The 6,179-nt window shown below is 40.2% G+C and overlaps 1 non-coding gene across 1 annotated transcript; it reads left to right on the top strand.

Moving 5' to 3' along the window:
• The first annotated feature begins 4,778 nt into the window (after positions 1 to 4,778).
• On the top strand, positions 4,779 to 4,882 carry LOC112780412 (small nucleolar RNA R71). The gene has a single exon (XR_003191252.1). It is a non-coding gene; the product is annotated as a small nucleolar RNA R71 (small nucleolar RNA).
• The last annotated feature ends 1,297 nt before the right edge of the window (positions 4,883 to 6,179 follow it).

Below are 6,179 nucleotides of genomic sequence, written 5' to 3'. Positions count from 1 at the left end.
GTCCTCCTAAATAAGGCTTTGCTCTATGCCCATTTGCTGTGAAGTGGTTCTGTGTAGCTTCATCTAACAACTCAAGACTTCCATAAGGAAAAACTTTTGTTACTAGATACGGACCTGTCCATTTGGACTTGAGCTTGCCAGGGAAGATCTTGAGCCTTGAGTTATACAGGAGCACTTGCTGTCCTGGCTTGAACTCTTTCTTTGAGATCTTCTTGTCATGCCACCTCTTAGCTTTCTCCTTGTATATCTTAGCATTCTCATAAGCTTCTAGTCTAAACTCATCCAACTCATTTAGTTGTAGTAGCCTCTTTTCTCCTGCTGCTTGAGAGTCAAGGTTGAGGAGTTTAGTGGCCCAAAAAGCTTTATGTTCAAGCTCCACAGGGAGGTGACAAGATTTTCCATGTAGTAGCTGAAATGGGGACTTTCCAATGGGAGTTTTGAAAGCTGTCCTGTATGCCCAGAGTGCATCTTCTAACTTCCTGGCCCAATCTTTCCTTGTGCTTCTCACTGTTTTTTCTAAAATTTTCTTCAACTCTCTATTTGCTAATTCAGCCTAGCCATTAGTCTGAGGATGGTATGGTGTGGCTACTTTATGGATTACTCCATATTTATGGAGGAGTTTCTCCATTTGTTTGTTGCAAAAGTGGCTTCCACCATCACTCACCAATCCTTTAGGTACTCCATACCTGGTGAATATGTGTCTCTTCAAGAATTGTAAAACGACTGATGCATCACACGTGGTTGTAGCTATGGCTTCTACCCATTTTGAGACGTATTCCACTGCTACCAAGATGTACTTGAAAGAGTAAAAAGGGGGAAACGGTCCCATGAAATCGATGCCCCAGAGGTCAAACAATTCCACTTCCAGGATATAATTTTGAGGCATCTCATTCCTTCTTGTCAAACCTCTAGCCTTTTAGCATTCACTGCATTGATGGGTAAACTCTCTGGCATCTTTAAAGATGGTTGGCCAATAGAATCCACTTTGAAGTACCTTGGCTGCTGTTCTTTCGGGCCCAAAATGCCCTCCATAAGCTGAACCGTGACAGTGCCACAGAATGTTGCTCATTTCACCTTCAGGGACACATTTCCTTATCACTCCATCTGAACACCTCCTGAATAAAAATGGTTCATCCCATAGAAATTTCTTTGCTTCATTGAGTAGCTTCTCGGTTTGTTGCTTGGTGAATTCTTTGGGAATCTTCCTTCCAACTTTGTAATTTGCTATGTCAGCAAACCAGGGTGCTTGTTGAACTTGGAAGAGGTGTTCATCAGGGAAACTCTCATTTACTTAATGTGGTTTGCCTTGACTGGCTTCTTGTGGTACTCTTGATAAATGATCTGCTACTTGATTCTCACTTCCTTTCCTGTCTCTGATTTCAATATCAAATTCTTGTAGCAGCAGTACCCACCTAATAAGCCTTGGTTTTGAATCCTGTTTGGACATTAGATACTTGAGAGCAGCATGGTCAGTATATACTATAACTTTTGAACCAATCAAGTATTGTCTAAACTTATCAAATGCATATACAATTGCTAAGAGCTCCTTCTCAGTGGTGGTATAATTTTTCTGTGTTTCATTTAACACTTTGCTGGCATAATATATGACATGGTGCAACTTGTCTTTCTTTTGTCCCAGCACAGCACCAATAGCAAGGTCACTTGCATCACACATAAGTTCAAAAGGTAAGTTCCAATCAGGGGGTGTAATGATTGGTGCTATGATGAGCTTTCTCTTTAAGGTTTCAAAGGCATGCTTACAGTTGCCATAAAAAATGAAAGGGTTGTCAATGACTAGCAAATTGCTCAATGGCTTTGCTATTTTTGAAAAATCTTTGATGAACCTTCTGTAGAAACCAGCATGCCCAAGAAAACTCCTTACTGCTTTCACATTAACGGGTATAGGAAGTCTTTCAATAATTTCTATTTTAGCTTTATCAACTTCTATACCCTTGCATGACACTTTATGACCAAGAACTATCCCTTCAGGAACCATGAAATGGTATTTTTCCCAGTTCAAGACCAAGTTAGTTTCTTGGCATCTTTTCAAAACAAGAGTTAAATGATGCAGGCAAGTATTGAATGAATTTCCAAAGACAGAAAAATCATCCATGAAGACTTCTAAAAATTTTTCAATCATATCAGAGAAAATGGAAATCATACACCTCTGAAATGTGGCTGGGGCATTGCACAGCCTAAAGGGCATCCTCCTGTAGGCAAAAACTCCAAATGGACATGTGAAGGCAGTCTTTTCTTGGTCCTTGGGGTCCACCACAATTTGATTGTACCCAGAATACCCATCCAAGAAACAATAATAGGCATGGCCGGCCAATCTCTCCAGCATTTGATCAATGAATGGGAGAGGAAAATGATCCTTCCTCGTGGCATCATTCAATCTTCTGTAATCTATACACATCCTCCACCTAGTCACTGTTCTAGTAGGGATTAACTCATTCTTCTCATTGGTGATGACCGTTATTCCTCCTTTCTTTGGTACAACTTGAACCGGGCTCACCCATGAGCTATCAGAGATTGGAAATATTATTCCAGCATTCCATAACTTCATAACTTCTTTTTGAACTACCTCCTTCATGGTTGGGTTGAGTCTTCTCTGGGGTTGGACCACAGGCTTTGATTCTTCCTCCAGCAGAATTTTATGCATACAAATGGCTGGGCTAATGCCTTTGATATCATCAATTATCCAACCCAAGGCTGCTTTGTGAGCTTTCAACACTTCAACCAGCCTCATTTCTTCTTCCCTATTTAAGGAGGAGTTAATGATCACTGGTAGGGTCTTTTCTTCTCCCAGGAACACATACTTGAGCTGAGGGAGAAGAGGTTTCAACTCCTGTTTTGGCTTTTCTTTTTCCTTGTCTTCACTGGAGATCTCTACCACTTCTTCTTCCAGTTGCTCATGACAAGTGGCTTCTAGCATTTCCTTCACCAGACTTTCTATCATATCCACCTTCATGTAGTTCTCTTGTTCAGGGGGTTGTTGTATTGATTTGAAGACATTGATGACCATTTGCTCATTATGTACCCTGAAAATCATCTCTCCCTTTTCTACATCAATAATGGCTCGGGCTGTGGCTAAAAATGGTCTTCCCAGGATGATTGAATTATTTCCTTCTTCCTCTGTATCCAGAATTACAAAATCTGCAGGGAAGATAAACTCTCCAACCTTGACTAACAAGTTTTCCACAATGCCATTGGGTGTTTTGATTGATCTGTCAGCCATTACCAAAGACATCCTGGTAGGTTTGAGTTCTTCTATGGCAAGCTTTCTCATCATGGATAACGACATCAAATTGATGCTAGCACCAAGATCACAGAGGGCTTTGTCTAGGATCATTTTACCCATGGTACATGAAACTACAAAGCTCCCTGGATCTTTGAGCTTTGGTGGGATACCTCCTTGAATCACAACACTGCATTCTTCCGTGAGAAGTATGGTTTCCTTCTCTTGCCAACTCCTCTTCTTGTTGATAAGTTCTTTCAAGAACTTTGCATACAGGGGCATTTGCTCAAGTGCTTTGGCTAAGGGAATATTGATCTCCAACTTCTTGAAGACTTCAAGAAATTTTGGAAAGTATTGGTCCTTGGTCTCCTTGTTGAACCTTTGAGGATATGGCAAAGGTGGTGTGAAGTTCACTCCCTGCCTTTGTTCCTTAGTTGGCTCTCTCATTGCTTCCTTCTCTTTCCTTGATTTTTATGGTTGATCTTCCCTTTCTTTGAGCTTCTCTGAGGTCTGCTTGCTTACTGTTACATCCGCATCATTGGCCTTCTCTTCTCCAGCTTGTTTCTTATCACTTTCCTTTGGCTCCTCAATTGCTTCTTCATTTTTCATCAGGATCTTTCCACTCCTCAGTTGTATTACCTTGCACTCCTCTTTTGGATTAGGGATGGTGTCACTAGGTAGTGAGCTTGATGGCCTTTCAATGGTGATTTGCTTGGAGAGTTGTCCAATTTGCCTTTCCATATTTTTCATGGAGGCTTCCTGGTTCCTCAATGTCATCTCTTGATGCTTCATCATTTTTTCCATTAAGAGCTCTAAGTTGTTAATCTTCTGAGAGTCTTGTGAGATTGGTTGATTGTGAAGTGTTGAGGGTTGAGGATAAGTGTTTTGGTTTGAGGCTTGGTTATTTGATGGATGATGGTTAGAATTGGGGTAGGTATTTTGTGGTTTTCTGTATGTGGTTTGGTTATTATTCTGCTGGTTATTTTGGTTTGTGTTTTTCCAGTTGTTCTGGTTTGAGTTTCTCTGCCATGGCTGCTGAGTTTGATTGTGGTTGTCTTCCCATCTAAGGTTTGGGTGGTTCTTCCATGAAGGATTGTAAGTATCACCATAGACTTCATTTGTCCCAGAATTTTGGTTGTGCATGTACTAGACTTGTTCTTGCTACTGCTCCTCTCGAGTTTCTTCATTTTGTCCCCATGTGGTTGATGGTTGGCTAGTGTTAACTGCTGCAACTTGGAGGCTATCAATTCTCTTGGCCATTTGCTCAAATTGTTGTTGAATTTGCTGCTGCATCATCTTGTTTTGAGCTAGGATTGAATCCACTCCTTCCAACTCCATTACTCCTCTCCTTTGTGATGGTTGGCGTTGCCTTTGATGAGCAAAGAAATACTGGTTGTTAGCCACCATATCAATGAGATTTTGAGCTTCCTCTGCAGTTTTCATGAGTTGCAAAGAACCTCCAGCTGAATGATCTAAGGCCTCTTGAGACATCAGTGTCAAGCCTTCATAAAAATTCTGCAATCTATCCCACTCAGTGAACATTCCAGGAGGACATTTCCTGAATAAAGCCTTGTATCGTTCCCATGCTTCATACAAAGGCTCAGCATCCTGTTGTGTGAATGTTTGTACTTCATTTTTCAATCTAATAACCCTCTGAGGTGGGTAGAACTTGGCAAGGAACTTGGTTACCAAATCATCCCAATTGTCTATGCTGTCCCTTGGGAAGGATTCCAACCATTGAGTGGCTTTGTCTCTGAGAGAAAATGGAAATAGTAGCAACTTGTAGATATCAGGATGCACTCCATTGGTTTTGACCGTGTCACAAATCCTCAAGAAGGTGGATAGATATTGATTTGGATCTTCAAGTGGTCCTGCCCCATAGGAGCAGTTGTTTTGAACTAAGGTGATGAGTTGTTGCTTTAGTTCAAAGTTATTTGCATTAACATTTGGGGTAAGAATACTACTCCCACAATGTCTAGGATTTTCAAATGTATATGAAGCCAAAACTCTCCTCTGTGGTGGATTGTTGTTGTTGGTGGCTACTCCACCTGGTGGATTTGGTGGATTTGTTGAATGTTCCTCCATGTCTTGGAATTCTTCTTCTGAATCCTCTTCTCCAACAATATTTTTCCCTCTTTTAGCTCTTCTTAACCTTCTAAGAGTTCTTTCGTCTTCTTCACAAAAGTTAGGTATAGTTCTCCTTGTCCCTGACATACAAACAAGACATAAGAAACACACAGAACCAGTGACACTTCACTCTATTGCTAGAATGAAGTTTGAGTTAGCTTAAGCAAAAATTCAAACAGTTAATGTGTTAGTTAAAAGTTAAAGAAATAGAAAAATAAAAAGTGCTTGATCTAGATCTCCCTTCACTTAATCATTGTCAATCTAATCAATCCCCGGTAACGGCGCCAAAAACTTGATAGTGTGGAAAACGATCCAACACAAAACTCACCGGCAAGTGTACCGGGTCGCATCAAGTAATAATAACTCACATAAGTGAGGCCGATCCCACAGGGATTGAAGGATTGAGCAATTTTAGTTTAGTGGTTGATTTAGTCAAGCAAATCAAGATTTGGTTGAGTGATTTGTAATTTGCAGAAACTAAATTGCATGAAAAGTAAAAGGGAAGAGGGGAAATTGCAGTAAAGGAAAGAGCAGGAAAGTAAATGTGCTGAATCTTAAAGAACAAGTAAGGTAAATTACAGAAACTTAGATTGCAAGAAATGTAAATAACTGAAGCTTAAAGTGCAAGAAATGTAAATTGCTTGAATCATAAAAGGATTTGGGAATTGGGATTGCAGAATTTAAACAAGCAGAATTAAATTGCATCAAGCAGCAAAGCAAAAGATGAATTGAATTGGAATGGATCTCAAACAGAAGAGTAAAAATGCTTTGAGAATTGTAAAGACAGAAAGGCAGTGCTTAATTTGCAGCAATA

The sequence above is a fragment of the Arachis hypogaea genome, chromosome 19 (assembly GCF_003086295.3).
Source record: "Arachis hypogaea cultivar Tifrunner chromosome 19, arahy.Tifrunner.gnm2.J5K5, whole genome shotgun sequence".
NCBI lineage: Eukaryota > Viridiplantae > Streptophyta > Magnoliopsida > Fabales > Fabaceae > Arachis > Arachis hypogaea.
The sequence above is the reverse complement of the archived record's forward strand: the minus strand, read 5'-3'. Positions and strand labels throughout refer to the sequence as shown.